Source organism: Thermobia domestica, chromosome 1 (genome assembly GCF_964235325.1).
Source record: "Thermobia domestica chromosome 1, izTheDome1.hap1.1, whole genome shotgun sequence".
Taxonomy (NCBI): Eukaryota; Metazoa; Arthropoda; class Insecta; order Zygentoma; family Lepismatidae; genus Thermobia; species Thermobia domestica.
In genome coordinates, this window is record NC_137454.1 from 182,426,871 (window position 1) to 182,446,222 (window position 19,352).

The window sequence follows — 19,352 nt, forward strand, 5'->3', positions numbered from 1 at the left end:
AACGAACAAATAAATAACGTTCTCCTGTTCTCAGAAAATTCAGCAAGTTTTAACTCTTAATATACTGTCGAATCAGGAATTTTAGTCATTGTTCACTAACGTTTAACCTATAATCACTTTTCTTTTTTGTTTGAATTTCGTCTAAATAATCTTGTTACTTGATTCTCTTCAAAAGATGTCCTGATCTGTTTTTGCAGTTTCATTGGACTACATTCTAGTTACTTCATTTTTATATATTAAGATTAGTGTGCCAGTGCTATTAGGGTGGAAGCTCAAAGCAGAGAACTTAAAACAAGTGAGTATCGTTTGGCATTCTGAGACTTCCAAAATATGCGAATTCAATACTCAAACTTGAAGTAGTGTACGTAGTACAAGTACTGGTTGCAATAGAGTAATAAGATCAAAGATAGAACCTGTTCCTCGGACGTTGAATCCATATCAGAAAGCCATTACTCACTATCTTAATTGAGGAAGTGGTTGATATAAACGATTGTTTGTTTCAACCTTTATCGCTATCGAACAAAAATTGTATCTTTCACCATTTTTGTTCGATAGCGATAAAGGTTGAAACAAACAATCGTTTATATCAACCACTTCCAGTTTGAATAGAGCGCTAAGGGAGTAGAACCTATACTTGAGACAATAAGTCGACTCCGCAAAACCGTTTCTTGATATCTTTTACCGTTTTTACTGTATGGAAATCACTATTGAAACCGGAAATAATAGTAAATTTGAACTACTCCGGTTTTGGTAGTGCTGTGAATATTCATGATATGTTGTCTTGATACAATAAATCATTTGAACAAAATTTCTTCTCACTATCTATTACCCTGTTTATTATGTGACAATAAGCTTTGAAACCGGGAATGGCTAATTTTAACAATTTCCGGTGTGAATAGAGGGTTGATAGAGAAGATACAATCTATTTTTGGGACTTTGAATCGATTGCAAAACACAGCACATTGATAGCACTTACCGCTTCTGCTCTATGGGAATCATCAATATTGAAACCGGAAGTAATAATAAATCTGAATCGCTTCCGAATTTGGCAGTGTTGTGTATACTCATGATAACGTTGTTTTGAGACACTAAATAGTTTCCAAACAAACCAGCTTCTCGCTATCAGTTGCTATTTTTGGTCTCTATCGATAAACCGAAAATGGATAATTTTAATCCTTTCCGGTTTGAATAGAAGGTTAACGGAATAGATGGAATATATTCTTGAGACGCCGAATTATTGCAAAAACATCATTTTGATAGCATTTGCCGTTTTTACTCTGCGGTAATCAGTATTAAAACCAGAAGTAATAGTAAATTGGAACCAATTCCAGCTTTGGTAGAGTGCTATGGGTAATCATGTTGTACTGAAACTCTGAATCGTCTTCAAAAAAAATCTTGCTATCTACTACCGTTTTCGTTCTATGGCGATAAACGTTGAAACCGGAAGTGACTAATTTGAACCACTTCCGAATTGAATAGAGAGTTGAGGGGAGGATATGGAACCTATTCTTGTAATGCTGAATCGATTACAAAAATATCTCGATATATCTTATCGTCTGCAAAAAAAAGAAAAAGAAAAGAAAAAAAGAAAAAGAAAAAAAGAAAAAGAAAAAAAAATCTTGCTATCTACTACCGTTTTCATATTATGACGATAAATGTTGAAACCGAAAGTGAGTAATTTGAACTACTTCCGAATTGAATAGTGTTGAGCGGAGGATATGGAACCTATTCTTGTAATGCTGAATCGATTACAAAAATCTCGATATCTCTTACCTTTTTGTTCTGACAGGCCCTACCTGTCGACAGACGGATGGACAAAGCTGTTCTATGAGACTTCCGACACATACCCATAGCATAGGTTGGAAGTCCAATAATACGATGTATATTTGTATATCTATATATTTTGTGTATATCTATATGTTGCATGATTTGCAGTTACAATTTTATAATGTTAGTAAACTTATTAATTTTGTGAAAGTAATTGACTAACAGTTCCGTTCAAATTTCTCCTCGCATGGGAATAATTGTATTTGAAAGCATTACAGTGGTTCGGATTCCACCTTAAACGTTAAGTCAACACACCTCATATGTCGCATTCCAAAACGCATAGCATAACCTTATTGGATCTCAGTGTGGACTTCACCACAAACTGTAGAGCTTGTCCTTGCTTCGAGCACAATCTTTCTGGCACATTGCTGTCGTAGGTTATCCTCTTTTCATCACTCATGATCCCACACTTCAAAAATGGCTCAAGATCGTTACATTTCATTAGATTCACAAATAGCAATTCGATCGAGTAAATGTTTTTGAGTCATAATTATCATGTGGTACCCAAACATCATATAGCAAAGTTTCGCGAAAAGTTCACTCACTCCATGACGCAATACCTTAAGTCTGAGTCTAAGAATTCCATCATTTGTTGCACATCTACTAGCTTCAACTTCAGCTGATCCACTGCGACTCATAAATTATCTCTTGAGATATTGATGCCATCTCTTGCATAAAAGACTAACTACTTTTTAGACTACCTGATAAATTACAAGTTTTGCAATAATATTAGCGTTAAAAAAAGAAAAGAAGTCCAAAGATTTAATTGAACTGAAAAAAAAATGATATGGGTAAGTGTGAGTGTAAATCCTAATGCGTATTTCTTTCTTTCTTTCTTTCTTTCTTTTTTCTTTTTTTCTTTCTTTTTTTTTTTTTTTTTAGAAAATCCATAAAAAGAGTTTCCTTTTTGTAAACCTACGAATGTATGCTTTTGTTCAACTGAAGCTGATCCTAACGTATAAAGTAATCAAACTTTTCATAACATGTGCATTATGACACTTGCAACACAACAGCATACAATATTGTAATGTTCTATAGATAGAGTCAATAATGTATACAGAGGTTTTTACCTTTCACCTTTTATTATAAAAATTTCGTATATAATTATTGTAGAAAGTTTCTATAAGTCTTTTCTCTAAGTCTTTTAAAAACTAAATAAATGTTGTTTTAGTGTAGGATTTGAATGAACCCCTTCAGCATGCAACGTTGCCTTCGGGTACATAGGATGTTGCGGCCCCGGCGGCTCAGTGGTAGAGCGTTCGCCTCTGATGCATGGGATTCTTGGTTCGATCCCAGTTCACACTAAGAGAGCTTTGTGGTGGACAAACAACGTGTGCGTGGGTGTTTCGGAATTTTCCCGTTTCCTCCTACTTCCATCTTTTCATTCATTTCTCGTCATCACCATCTCCTTTAACCTAGCCGGCATAATGGACGTAAAACAAACATTTCATTTCATATACATAGGATGTTGTCTTAGCCCAAGGCGGCCTTAGACAGGATAGGTAACTCCGAAGCCCAAAGCGGTCTTGGTAGAAGATCTTAAAGGTTTATACTCCGTAACCCAAAGCGGTCTCGGGAGTAGATAACAAGTGGTCTCGGTCAAAGTCTCTGTAGCTCATTGCACCCTCGTATTGTAGGTTAATGATCAGTACAAAATACTGATAATTTCTAAATCCAGTCGTCCTCTTTTATAGCCATCCTTTGAAGGGAGAACCTATGGAGAGTTGTCGAATATTTTCGTGGTTCTCCGTGTTCCGTTTGCATGTATCGTCTGCCATTAATTCTTTACAAATCGTAAAAAAACACGTGTTTATAATAATAATAATAAAAAAATGTAGCTTATAGTATGTGAGGGTGTACAGCTCCTTCCACCTTCCACACGGAAAAATATTCCTAAGATTATTACTTGCAAGTTACACATAGATCATGATCATGTTGGAACACTGTATATTTGAATATCACTGGTACAACAAAACACTATACGAGGGTCACTACGAAAGATACGCATTATTGTGGCACAGTATTTGAATTCCAACAATTGCGTTCGGTACTGGTATCCAGAGCGAAGAAGTGAAGCAAGTTTCAACTCGCCTCGCTTATCGGCGTGGCCGTATCGCCTTCACTTGTTTGTTGATGTGAGCAGTATTCGGCTGTTTAGAATGGAGCTCGAAAGGGAGCATTTTCGGGCAATGATCCTTTACGATTTCAAAAGTGATTTGAACGAGACACAAAGCCTTGACCGTTTGCAAGGGGCATTTGGGGACCTTGCTCCTTCCCGTGCTACAATTTTTCGGTGGTTTAGTGAATTCGGAAGAGGCCGGACATCGCTTAAAGATGAAGAGAGAGCTGGACGTCCGGCAACAGCTGTGTCAGATGAAAACATTGCCGCTGTGGAACAAATGATTCGAGAAAATCCTCGAACAACTTTCAAGGACATTGAATCTACAGTGAACATTGGATCGCCAGCAGTAACAAAAATTCTTCATGATCATCTTCGGCTCAGGAGGGTTTCATCTCGTTGGGTGCCTCACACTTTGACTGAACAGCAGAAGTCCATGCGTGTGGAATGGTGTGAAGAAATGCTTGCAAGATTTGATGGAGGCAATTCTCGACGCTTCTCTGACATTGTTACTGGTGACGAGACTTGGATCTATCAATTTGACCCTGAAAATAAACGCCAGTCTACAGTTTGGATCTTTCCAGACGAAAATCCACCCACGAAACTGAAGCGACCGCGAAATGTGAGGATGAAGATGGTCGCAACCTTCTTCTCCAAATCTGGCCATGTTGCAACTGTTCCACTTGAAGAACAAAGGACTGTTACTACTCAGTGGTACACCACTGTTTCCCTAACAAAAGTGTTCCAGAAGCTTCGGGAACGGCGTCCAAGAACTGGATTGCGTGGGATCCTGCTTCATCATGACAACGCGTCCGCACACATGGCCAACATCACAATTCAGTTTTTAGAATCTACGGAGGTCAAGCTTATGGCTCATCCGCCGTATAGCCCTGACCTGGCCTCGTGTGATTTTTTTCTGTTCCCAGGATCAAAGATTGCATGCGTTGGAAGAGATTTTGCAGCCCTGAAGAAGCTGTAGTGGCTTACGAGGATGAACTTTCAACACTTGAAGAAAAAGACTGGCAAAACTGCTTCCAAAAGTGGTTTTCGAGGATGCAAAAGTGTGTACAGTGTAATGGTGAATACTTTGAGAAAATGTAAGTAATAAATTGATTTTAACTATGTAAATTATTTCACATCTCAAAAATTTCGTAGTGACCCTCGTATTAATTGAAAATAAACAGCACTGAAACATTGTGGTGAACATAGAAAAAATGACTGAGTCCCTCCCCGCTAAGCAGGACCCATCCAAAAGATGTAATCTTCCTCAGAGCGGGTTGGAATGCCATTAGTAGAATTAATAAATATAAACTAGTTCACTGATCGTGTTCATGAGGTATATCCTGGAAACGGGGCGCCGGCGAAATGATATTTTCCAAAGGAAGTGAATGTCTTTACGGATAGTGTTGCCACGAGACGAGACAGAACCTTTTAGACGAGACACGAGACGAGACAGACTATTTGTCCCGTCTCGAAAACGAGACGAGACACGAGACGAGACGGGACGTCTCTTGAAATGTCTCGTCTCGTCTCGTGTCTCGAAAATGAAAACGCTGGCGGAAATGGCCAAGATTGAAATTGCCAGTAGTCATATAGATTGCAAAAGGAGAAGACATGTTTGTGTGAAAACATGTTGAAAGCCTTCATAGAAAAGTGTCCTCTGTCTATTGAATGAAACAATCGTGATACATGAGCTTCCAGGAATATCATCCTTAATGTCCTGTCCCCAATTCCCCTTGCTGTAAACTGAGGAATTCTCATTTTTTTTCATTTCTGGCTGGAATAATGACAAACAGGGAAGATTTTTACAAGGTCAAGAAACCAAACTACCACGACCATCTATTCAATTTGAAAACTGGATAAGGTCTACACTCATTACAGGCTGTAGTTGAAAGTTCTGGCTGGGATGGAACAGAACACACTACACTTGTCTTTATTCTCTGGTGGCGGTATTCTTTTTGCTATATGAACCAAAAACGGCAATTGAAGTATGTCATCTTGCAACTAAAATTTTGTCTTCTCTCTCTCTCTCTCTCTCTCTCTCTCTCTCTCTCTCTCTCTCTCACACACACACACACAGATATAAGCTGGAATTGGGAGGCCTTTCATCTTAACTTGGTGTTCAAACGCTTCACTTCGGTTATGCACAAGAAATCCCGTCACCAATTTATGAAAGGCCTCCCAAGCGTTTCTTTCCAACTCCGTCATTTTTTGTTTAAGTGGAGCACTATTAAGCATGACACGAATCTGAGGCCCTGTGAAAATGCCAGCCAGAACTTTTGCCTCTGATAAAGCTGGAAACATTTGTTTGATACATTGTAGGGTAGGTGAATTGCGACCCAGAGCTTTCACAAATTGTTTTGCCAATCCCAGCTTAATATGTAATGTTGGCATGAGAATCTTCCCCCTGGGCACTAATGCTGCATTTATCACATTATGTGTTCCTGGAATAAGCTCCGTTCTTTCAGGCCACACGGTTTGATCACGTTGTCCGAGTGTCCCACAGACATAGAAAGCAGGAATATTTAGTATAACCACTTTGCAACCCAAGAAGAAAACCAATAATATTGAAATCCCCACACACGTCCCATTGATGTTCCTTATATTTTGTTTTCTCCAACATCAGCTTCACACTTGAATAACTAACTCTATTTAATCAATTTACAATTCTACTATGTATCTTTAGAATCTATATTCTCTGTTTCGTACTCCGAACAATTATCTTTAATAACAAATGCGATACCACCTAGCGAGTATCGAAGTAAAAGGACGCAAATTACTCTGCACAAATCAGTATAGGAGAAAACTAAAACATGCTTATATCATTGAAAATATTGCCACTACATAAAAATAAGTGCCAGATTCGTGTTCAGGGGGTCAAAATACATAAAAATTCATCAACAAATAATAATAAGCAAAATTTTGTATACCAGTGTTATCTGACATTAGTGTCTTCATCTTCGACGTACCTATGAGCAATTTACTGTATATTCGTGTATTGAAACTGGTGAAACAAATTACAATGTTTCAGAATGTAAAAAAAAAAAAAAAAAAAGCCAGGGTCGAGAAGCCTCAGACAACTAACAGCAGAGATATATTATCTTGTAAACTATTTTTCCTTGCCTCGTGAGCTTATTTGAATTTATTTTTAAGACCTTTAGGCAACTTTGGCCTACCCCGAATGGATGTTGATGGGAAAATTAGTGGAATGAAGAAAGTGGTAGGATACTAGACAACTTCGAGAAAACACATACGAAAAATGAAATGAAATGAAATGAAATCTTTGAGTTTTACGTCCCACGGTTATGCCGGTTAGGCTAAAGGAGACGGTGATGATGAGTAATGAATGAAATGGTGGAATGAAGAAAGTGGGAAGAAACGAGAGAACCCCGAGAAAACCCACACACACGGTGTTTGTCCACCACAAAGTTCACTTGACGGGGGCTGGGATCGAACCCGAGACCCCAAGCACCAGAAGTGAACGCTCTACCACTGACCTACCGCGGCCCCCACACACATTCGACGTTTGTCCACCACAAAGCTCACATGGCACTAACCGAGATCGAACCGAGTACCACATACACCAGAGGTGAAGGCTTAACGGTGTAGCTACCGTGACATTTCTTGTCTTGTGTGTTCTGGGTAATACGTGTAACTTAGTTGTATCTTGATTAGCATGGTGCTGTCTGCTACATTTTACTTTCGTTCCCATGGTATGCTGCTATATTTTTTACGAGACAAGACGAGACAAAACGAGACAAACGAGACGAGACGAGACGGGACAGAACCTCTCGAGACGAGACACGAGACGGGACGATCACACTTTTTCGAGACGAGACACGAGACGGGACAAGCTTTGCACGAGACGAGACGAGACAGCCTAAAGTATCGTCTCGTCTCGTCTCGTGGCAATACTATTTACGGAATGGTGGAGTCTCACTAATAAGACGAATCTTACGAACGAGCAGACACAAATGCGTTATAATTAATATCGAAATTAAAACAAAGAAAAGGACTGAAAGAAGGATTGGGAACATCTTTCTGAAATTGATAAGGTTCTTTAAGAGTGAGTCTTCATACGTTTATAAATAAAATGCAGAGATATGCCAATCACAATTAAAAGTAAAAATATGATACAAGATATAGTTAAAAGAGTCCATGGAAAAGAATGATGCAAATGAAATTGAGGGAAATAGCTCGAGAGATTATTACTGAAGAAGTGCTTGTAATGACGTAATTTAATGCTGAATTATGTAAAGATTAAAAGTAAAATTAAATTTGTAATCAGTAGGAAGAGTTGGGTATTCGAGGATTCGAAGATTCCAATGCTCATTGATAAGATAATGATAGAACTGATTTCCTGGGCATCCTGTATATATTAATGATGAACCTTATTTTACCAACATCCTGTATAGTATATATAAAACATTGCGGCTATGCTATGAGTTATCTATGATCTACATAGAATGGGATGTATGCAAGGGGTGTCATAGCAATAACCAAAACTTCCTTAATAATCTAGACATCGATAAGTTTGGACACCAATAAATTCGTGATTAATCATTTCGGTTGAAATAAAAGAATTTGATCTGTGGGGAATGTTTTTAATGTGTGTAATTTTGATCAGTAGTGTCTATTTGAAACTTCCCAAGCACTGACTCATGACTAGGCATTGACAAATATGAAACAAGTACATACCTTTTCTTATTGATGTCGTCTAGATGAACAATATGATCCATACTAGTTACAAGGTGTTCCTCCTGATAGGTCTTCGAAGCTACTACTGCCCTGACTTTGGAAAAGAACAGTAGTTTTGTTACTCGACTCGAGACGAGGTTATGGAACTTCCTGTACTCATGATGAAATACATAAAGACGTGAACCTCTGAAATTCACTTCTGCCATGATATTTGTCAATGCATGGATCTTACATGTTGAATTGTGAAAGCTAGCTGACTTCAGTGCTTGGCAATGATTTTAAAGACGGAATTACATAGCAGTTTTACAGATAAAGAATTCATTAATTAATCACAATTTAGTTTTGAAATATCCATCATTTCCCTTCGCTGTTCGTTGAATGTCCTTTGAAGAACATTGAACTAAAAGTACAATCACGGACAAAGTTTAACGATGATATCGATGAGCGTCCGTGATAATATGATGTCGTTGTCAATCATGCAAGTCGCATCGAGATAGCGAAAAATTGTTGTTTTTCTGTTCTTGTGTGGAACATTGACCTTTTATGCGGAAATACAAAAATACAAGGTTGTAATTCCATTCAGAGAATGAATTTATGATTATTTAAATAAGAGACAATAATATGAAGTATGTGAGTGGACGATCATAATTATCCATTTTAATGTCTTTTTGTTTCCTTTAAGGGTGAGTACTCATATCTGGTATTTTGAATGTTTCAAACCCGTAGAGAATGGTTTAATCCTGTAGATTAAAGCATCTTAGATATGTTTCTTGAATGTTAGGTGTAGTTCCATAGATATATTAGAGTTTAACCTATTAAGAATTTTTGCCGGACCATGATAGCTGGATGTAAAAGTTTCTACCTGCCCTTTCCTCCGGGACGGGAAGTATATCAAAACTTGATCTCCGGGCTCATAAATCACCTATCTTAGGATTATAGAACGCCAATAAACCGCCAGCTTGGATGTCACTGGAATCCGAATACACTCGAACCTGTGGTATTTTTTTTAAAGGTGTTATAATTGCAGTTAAAAATTTATTAAAAAAACTCACTAAATCTTCGCTACTGCATAAATACAACCCAAATATGGGTAATAATAATATTTTTATAACACTAAACCTACCAGTAAAACGTGGTAATTCTCGGTCATCTTCAAAATCATCAACTAGTAAAAATAATAATCATCCAACACCCCTCACGGAAGCAACACAATCTCCTTACACACACACTCATACCCAGCATCTCCACCATGTGGTTATGCTTAAGGTTTATTTTAATGGGGGTACATTGTGAGAGTTTTTTTTTTTAAACATAATTGATTTTGTTTTATATTTTTGATAGAAGTGTTATGTAATATTAAATAAATGAGGAAATTTTAGGTGTGAATAAAAGATATAAGTTTTAAAGGTGTGATTGATTTTAATTTTAGTGAAGTTATGAGATGTTTGTGAATTGGTTTATGTGTAGAGACATTTTGGTAGTTGATAGATTTTTTAAGCACATACCTGATTTTTTGTTGAAGATTATTGTGTTATGACAGTTACTTTAGGTTTAATTTTAGCTTAACTTTTTATTGATATAATAGTGATTTTTCGAATTTTATTTGATGTAAAATGTAATGTTTAAAGTTTTAAAACAAAATTGTTTTAAATAATTTAGTTACATTGAAATTATTAACGATGTACTTTTTGGTCGCTCTTTTTTTTATTTTAAAAATATTGTAAGGTTATATATTATTTTTTTTTACTAAGATTGTTATTTAAAGTAATGTAAATCAATGCCATGATTTAAAAATTTGGGTTTATGTACAAGTTGAAATTTGGTTTAAACAAAAATAAATTTGTTAATGTAAAATTTACATAATAAAAAGTTTATTATGTAAATTAAATTGTTTTTAGCATATAAAACAAATTTGTAAATAAATTATATAATTTTTAACATTTTATTATAGTTTTAATTTGTATTTAAATAAAAAAATTTTTGTTTTGTTTATTTTTAAAAGTTAAATTTAAAATTAAAGTACAATATAAATAAAAAAATTTATAACTGGCCGGTTACAAACCTCAAGAGAATCGTCAAAATGAAACAAGGAACGAGCATTTATGATATCTTCTTTTAGTTTCTAAAAAAAAAAAAAAAAAAAAAAACGTCGTTATCCTTTGTCTATTTAAATTTTGATTATTGCTCCCGACCTGTTGTAAAGGCTCGATTTTTGTGGTAAATTCTTAGATATGAACATAGGCCAATAACACTTTTCAAAATTCTTTCTGTTGTTTTTTAAATATATAATCTTCTTTCCTATCTTTGGAGATATTTCAATATGTTCTTCAGAGACGCGGAGGGCTAATAGTCTAGTTCTGCCTACTACGCGGAGACCTAGTAGTCTAAAATAAATATGTCTTCTTCTTTCAAATGAGCAAAAATTGTGCTTTCGTAATTTGTGAAATAATAGTTCGAAATCTGATAACTGTTGCTGAAAATTGTAACCTACGAGTACAATGTTATCTGCAAATGATGTTTCTATTTGGGAAGTTGTCTAGAATCATTCTAGTTGCAATTAATAACGCCTGTGAACTGGTTTTATGTCCAACTACACATCGGTGTCACGTCAGATGTTCATCTTTTAAAGTGTTCAACGTCTCAGACGATTGGAATGGTACTGAAAGATATTTCGTATGTAATAGTTACATTTTTACTGGTTCAAAAGAATTCTAAATTCGGTCGAATTTGGTTTCTTTACAACAACTGGTGAAACAACGCTATTGTTGTCTGTAGATTGTATAATTTTGACGTTAATGAGTTGTTGTATTTGTCTATCTACTTGATCACGTACACGTAATGGAATTGAAGGAAAGCGGTTATGGAATGCAGCAGATTTAGAAATTCTAATCTTGTGAATGTAGTCCCGGAAATGGCCTATATCATCAGGGACATGCGTAAAACTATCTCTGTATTTATACAGTAAGTGGTGTATAGTATATTTTGGAGACGAAGTAAAATTCTCGTTGATATCAAACAAGTTGATATTAAAGAATTTAGTTGTATACTTCAATCGCAGTTCAATCTTTTCTTTTGTTGTAAAATCTTCATTGTTTTCTGAGGAAGGTGATTCTTTTATAGGAGCAAAGGAAGTGTGACATCCCTCAAGCGCCGCCACTCGGGTATTCTTTAAAGTAATGGCACAGCTAGCTGGATTTGAGACAAGAACTGTCAAATTCCCTTTAGGCATTTTCTCGTTAATATCTTGCAGTTTGTACTCGTCTTAAAAATCTTGAATTAAGGGCACAAAAAAGATTCTGAGTCGTCAATCTTCTTGAAAATAATTGCGGGAAAAAGAATTCCTTTTTCCACTATCCCCCAGAAAACAAGAACAAAAACCACGGCTCAAATTGAAGGTACTTCTCAAAATATGGTAGACATCAAAATAAAGGTGTTCAAAAGTCCAATTTGTTCGGAAATTTTTCGAAGTCTAATTTTACTGGGCTGTCATTTGCTTCATATACGGAGTGCCCAAAAGTAGGTATATACCCCTGCATTGATGAAGTATAACAGTCTAGTTAATGGGTTTATTCACATCGGCTGTTCCAAGCTTAAGGTATAAGGAAAATATATTAAGAACAAATAATAAAGCAACTTAGTCTAGCTGATGGATAACAATATCAAATGATATAAAATACAGTGATCTGATCAGTACTGAACTATAGACCTACTTTTGGGCCACCCTGTATATGTTTAGATGCAGATACTACGATGCTACTGCTAAATTTATAATAATTTCATAACAGAATAAGACTGGATAAAATTTCAGAAAATATTTCGTACGTGATTCACAATCCACGATAGGTCTAGTGTTCGGAGTCAAGTTTTAAAGTTGAACGTTCAAGGGTATCAATTCCCTCTAAATTTCCTTGTAACAGTCTTGACAGGGAAGAAAGCTAGCTCATATTTAAGTTTTTTACTTCTAATTTTATTATTTCACGGTATTATTGAACAAAAATATTGAAAATAGAAATGTCAGCACTGTTCGCTGCTATTGAAACCTTCAAACATTTCGAATATGTAAAGAAAATCGAAGTATTTTTGATAAAAATAATTTAGAACAGGATACATGACATTTTTACAGAGTGGTACAGTATTGACTTTTATTTGTTTGCAGTCTGTTTTATTCGAATGGGTGTACTGTAAATGTCCTAAGAGGTCATCAAATGCTTTATTTTTGAAAACAAGAATAGTGTTTCCCACGAATCCTTGTAGCTAATAACATGATTCTTGGTATACAAAAATATCATGAAAAATAAAATAGTATGTTACCCTGTGCTTTTGAAGATTAGGCAAGTAAAGATAAAAAGGGACAATTTCTATAATAATAAAGCAGTGCGCACCCCCACAATAATATTCCCATTGCTCAAAATACGTTTTAAACTGTTATAATTTTTAATCTGTAATAATTGCAATTAGTGACTATTTTGGAATAATTTTCAATACAATAATTTAGGTATGTAGAAATAGTCACAATTTTCAAAAACAGAAATGCAATCAAATATCTTTAGATAGAAAGATATATATTTATATACCCGTAAAATTGCCGTTTTAGAGTTACGACACTCCTATATTACAAGCGGGAGTTGTTCCTACCTTTTTTACCGGTATATAAAATCTGAACTAAAAATAATGGAGTACGTATTACTCTTTAAGAAGAAGGATGAGAAAATTTCTTTTATCTTCTCTAGACATCCAAACTACGTAGTAGCTTTCATTACCACGGGAAGATAACTAAAATTCTTAGTAGATTATTGAACGTAATATTATTTTATAACGCGGTTTCTATCATGACACTCTCATTAGAGTGCTATTGTATGGAGGAAGTAGGGGTTTAAACAGTGTCTTGCGATACCCTTATGTTACGGAGATAAAAGTTGATTTATATAAACTCCTTATCATGAGCAAGTGAACACGTGCTTCAGCTTTTTCGAAAATCCCAATTATAAGGGGACAATTTCTATATTTTTTGTTTATATATAAAAATTACATCGACTTTGTCTGTGTCATCATCACGGGAAAACTACTGAATTGTTTGAAATTAACTCTCGAACATAGGACTTGGCTCGACAAGCTTTTTGTCATGTTACTTTTGTTAAATTTATATACTTAGGAGGAAGAGTTAACATATATGCCGAAAATTTAATATCTCAGGAGAACCTCATGTTAGTGAGATAAGAGTCGTTGTATCAACTACTTATTTAACTGAAAATTTAATATCTCAGGAGAACCTCATGTTAGTGAGATGAGACTCGTTGTATCAACTACTTATTTCACCGAAAATTTAATATCTCAGGAGAACCTCATGTTAGTGAGATGAGACTCGTTGTATCAACTACTTATTTAAAGAAGTGGCAACGTACTCCAGCGCTTTCTAAAATTCTGATTTTAAAGAGGGTTAGGGAGCAATTTCTCAAATAGTTTAATTTCTGATTTTATATTCACATAATAACCAAAGCATGCAAACGTTTGAAACGTTTCAAACTAAGTTTTGAACATAATTAGTAGGGTTAGGATCTTGATGATTTTGCATCTTTTTTCTGGATTAGTATAAACATTGCTCGTTGTGTTATAAATCCTGTTTTATTAAAAAGAAGTAATTTAAGACAAACTTGTTTGTGCATTTTTTTGCATTTTTTGCCCATTTCTGTATATAAGTGCATTTTTTAAAGTTTTTGGACATTTTACGTGCATATTTAGTATTTATTCCTACTTTTAACTGCATAATTCTCATTTTTCTTAGCTGTTGGTAGACGCCTAATTCTGCAGTTTATCTGGTTAAAATGCCGAAGATAAAAGAGAGTAGTGCTTCCAAGCTTAAACGATTTGTGAGTGAATTTGGAGCTGAAAAAGTATTTACAACAGATGGAAGTGTTCTCTACTGCAAGGTGTGTGATACGGCAGTTTCAGCCGAAAGAAAATTCACCGTTGAACAGCATGTTTCGAGGGACAAACACACACAGGGACTTAAGTTACGTGCGAAACGAGAGGCAAACGCCGCGCAACAACTTCTCCCGCAGTATGGTACATCCAAAAATCATTCTGTTTTTTTTTTTTTCGAAGTTGTGTGTGAAGCATTTATTTGTGCTGACATTCCGTTGAACAAAGTGGACAACGTGACATTGCGTGCCTTTTTGGAAAAATACACTTGTAAACCCCTCCCCGATTCTTCGACATTAATGAAGAATTACGTGAAAAACTTTACGAGAAAACAGTGCAGTGCATTAGACAAGAAATGGCCGGAAAGAAAATATGGGTGTCCATGGATGAAACGTGTGATTCGGAGGGACGAAATGTAGTGAATGTTGTTGTCGGAGTGATGCATGAGGGTGGGCCGGGTAAAAAATTTCTTTTGAATTGTGAAGTTCTGGAAAAGGTCAATTATTCCACGATCAGTAAGTTATTTGATAAATCAATGCACCTCTTATGGCGTCCTTTACGAAAACGTGCTGCTCTTTGTAACAGATTCTGCACCGTATATGGTAAAAGTAAGCGAACTCACTGCAGACGCTATATTCGAAAATGATTTACGCCACGTGCCTCGCGCATGGTTGCCACAGAGTGGCTGAAGAGATACGTGTGCAGTTTCCTGATGTTGATAAACTCACAGGAAGTGTAAAGAAATTGTTCAGTAAGGCCCGACCACGTGTAGCTGCTTTAAGTCGGAGCATCCTGAATTCCCTCTACTACCTAGCCCCGTTCTTACCAGGTGGAGAATGTGACTAGAAGCCTGTAAATACTATTGTCAAAACTTCGAAGCTGTAAAGAAAACGATAGACTCTTTCGACTCCTCCGAAGCTTCCGCGATTCGAACTGCACAAGAGATACTGGTCAATCGTGAAATTCAAGGTAAGCTTGTGCACATTCAATCTAATTTTGGATTTCTACCAGGTGTGATTACTTCTTTAGAGAAATCTGGAGAAAAGTTGACTTCAATTGACTCAATCAAAAATGCAGCAAGTGCATTGGAAAATGTTCCTGAGGAAGTAGGACTTGTACTGTCAAGAAAAATGACAGATATATCGATAAAACCAACCTTCATTTTTATTTTTGTTTATTGCAACTCAGTGTTAGGCGCAACTTTTGAGAAAAACACAACAGAGTAGAACCACGTATATATATATATATATATATATATATATATATATTGCTTATAACAAAGAAGGATTATAGCGCTCTTGGTGATACTCTATACGCTTTCTAAGGTTTTCTTTTTCAGTTTCACTTAACTCACTTTCCCAGTCTAGTGCCTTTTCGCCTTCTCCATCTTCCTCAAATATTTTACAAACAACGTCACAAGACGATGCATAACCAATAACTGTATTCTTCTTTAAAACTACATTGTGAGGATTTGGATTTATAATGGGAATCAGTCTATTCTGATTCGGCAACAATGCATTGGGAATAAAAATATTGCGCTTTAACAACAAATCTACGTTTGGTTCAAAACACGAATATTCCTCTACATTCTGAACATTTACTAAGTCTATAGGAACAAAAGTACGTGTGTGAGGCAAAAGTTTTGTTTTGACCTTTAATACTAATTGAGGCTGTCCTTGTATATTGACTTTTGACAAAATGCTATCTGGCAAAACATACTGTATTTTCTGAGAATTTGTAAAATTTGATTTGGGAGGTTTACCATATCTATACAATGTCAATGTCAAGTCGGAAAAGGAAATAGAGGCATTTTGATGACTTAGAAAATCAATGCCCAATAAAGGTTTAGAATTCAAAGGTATAATTCTAAAACAATGTACGTAAGACTTATTTCCTAAGAAAAATTTCAAAAATATTACTTCCTTTGAAATAATTTTAGCACCAGACACCCCTATGAGATTGCTAGTAATTTTTACACGTTTCACGTTTTCTGGAACCAAATGCTCAGGCCAAACCGAAATCATGGCTGCAGTATCAATTACTAAATCCTGTTGCATTCCATTAACTTTAGCAGTAATAAGACATAACCTTGATTCTACTCTTATGGGGATTTGATGCTTTTGAATATCTACCAGATCCCCCCTTCGATCCGTAGATGATTCTAGTTTAAATTTTGCTTAGGAGCTCGACAAAATCTAGCAATGTGGTTTATTCCTTTGCAAGCCCTACATATTATAGGTTTGTACGAATCAGAATTATTTTGACCTGTGTTCTGGTTACTGGCTGAACTACCCTGTGCTTCGTTCTCCCGGTTAAAATAATTCTGAGTTTGCGGCCTTTTCTTCTTGTAATTATTGTTATATTTTCTCTTATCCTTCATGGATGATTCAAGAGCTAACACAAGATTCTGCATATTTTCGCACACTTTCTCAATATCAGTTTGGGAATTAGAGGTGCTAACCTCACCCTTACTCGTCTCATTATGGCTTTGAGCTAAAGCTTGTTTAACCTCCCCTAATTCTTTAGAAAGTTTCTGTATTTCATTGTTATGAAAAGAATTTGGAGCTAGTACCGGCGGTTGATAAGTAGGTGGTAAATGATACGAAGAAAGAAGTGAAGAATCATATTGCATCTGCGGAAAGGAATGAGAATTCCCCTGTACATGAGGAAACATTGGTGTCTGACCAGACATCCAAGAGCTACCAGGAAAATTGTAAGGTATTCCCTGCGGAATGAAGGGATTTTGTGCATAAGCATTAATTTCTTGCTGTTCTTCCTTAATACGTTCACTTAACATTGTTTCTTTGCGATCTACACTGTTCAACTGCTTTATTAATTCGTCCACTGAGCCAAAATGCTTGTCGGCAACTACACTCATGTACTTGGACCTAAGACCGTCTATAATATACATAATTGTCTGCTGAACGGTAGCAGTGGGCAAATACAATGCAACTAATCTGGCTTTTCGAATGGCATACATTTGTGGAGATTCACTAATAGATTGCTTAGCCCTACGTAACGTGTCTTCTACTGTTAAAGGCGAAGATATGCCTCTAAAGGTGGAAATCATGTCTTTCTTTACATCGTCATAAGATTTTCCATCATATGTACCTTCCTTCTTATAATTTAAGAACCAATCAAAAGCTAAATCTGTCAAACAAGTAGGCAAAACCTCTTTCAGTTTGTCATTATTCCACTTATAATATCTTCCGGCGTTTTCTAACTGTTCAAAAAATAAATCTACTTTATGAGGCTCATAACCTGTATAAGACGGAATTTTCACTAGCTGTCCTATACACTCCATAAAATTATTCCGATTTTCACTAGTCATTTTGCTACGTTGTGATTCTAATTGCCTACGAAGTTGCCCCCTCGTACGTACGCCACTAAAGACCTCCGTGGTTATTGAAACAGAATATTCCGCTAATACACACAAAAGGAAGTTTCAACTCAGCATATTCATAATAGCGTTGGCAAACGAGGCCTTTAACACAAAGCAAGAGAAGAATTCATTACTACGCATACAAGAAAGAAAAAAAAAGGAAAGGAAAAAAGACAACGAATTATTACTCGAAAGCAACACGACATACGAGACAGTTGAAACAGCAGATGCTGATTCGTCAAAAACAAAAGAAAATAAGAATAATCTATACAACAACCTTCACAATGCCAATCATGAAATGGATTCTAAATAAATTCAGATTTTATTCTAAAAAAGTTGAGTATTATAAGCACTACTAAATAATGGGGAAAAATCAGAAGAGAGGAAAAAAAATAAGTGCTTGAGACCAGCATTCCACCATGCTTAATTGGGATCGTGGCAAGTCTTATGCGAGAGTAGATATAATAAGGAATTGGGGATGCACTGATGAACTAACATTTAAGCGAATTAAATGAACAGACCCAAATTTATACCTTTTAATATACGGATTTATTCCCTTCCTATTGATAAATGAGTCTATTGGCCTAGGATAAAAGTTATATCATACTCAGAGAGACCTTGGGTACATACCTCTTTTCCTGTCCATACCGGGCCCACTACTTCTCCTTTCGTTGGATGTCTTTTCACTTCTGATCACAAAGACGACGGACCGAGGTTCTAACCAGAATCATCCTTAGCCTTACTGTAGTCTGGATTTTATTCAGAAGTCACTTCCTAGGTTCAATTCAGCAGTTTTCTATCATTGAACCCGGCAGTACACTAAAGAATGCGGAATCCAGACAGGGTGGTATGATCAGGACAGAGCAATGTACTCAAAGAAAATACTGTAAAACTTCAATGGATCGTTCTCTCCAAGTATGATACAAACAATATATATATATATATATATATATATATATATATATATAGGTAATGCACTAATAAATAGTAACGGATGATTTTCTGTGAAAGCATTTTTTTCAAATTATAGTGCATATTTTTAGATTTTTAGTGCATAATTGCATTTTTTATTTTGCATTTTCCTCGCATTTATAGTGCAATAAAATCCTAACCCTAATAATTAGCATTTGGATCGATTTGTTGTTTTTCTAAATTAACTTATCTTGATTGAAAGTTCTGAACAAAGTTATCACTTCGGTAAAACTGAGGTTTTTTATTTCACTTTTATTCAAATAAATATGGCAAAGAGAATTGAAAATATACCTTTAACATATTTCCCTTAAACCTTACCAAGCAAATAACGGGCATTTTTTGCTAGAATCTATAATACTCTACTGCTAATTCTATTTATCAATGCCTTACGATCCCTTCTCTAAAGGTATTTAGAAGTATGTCATATCTATCTTA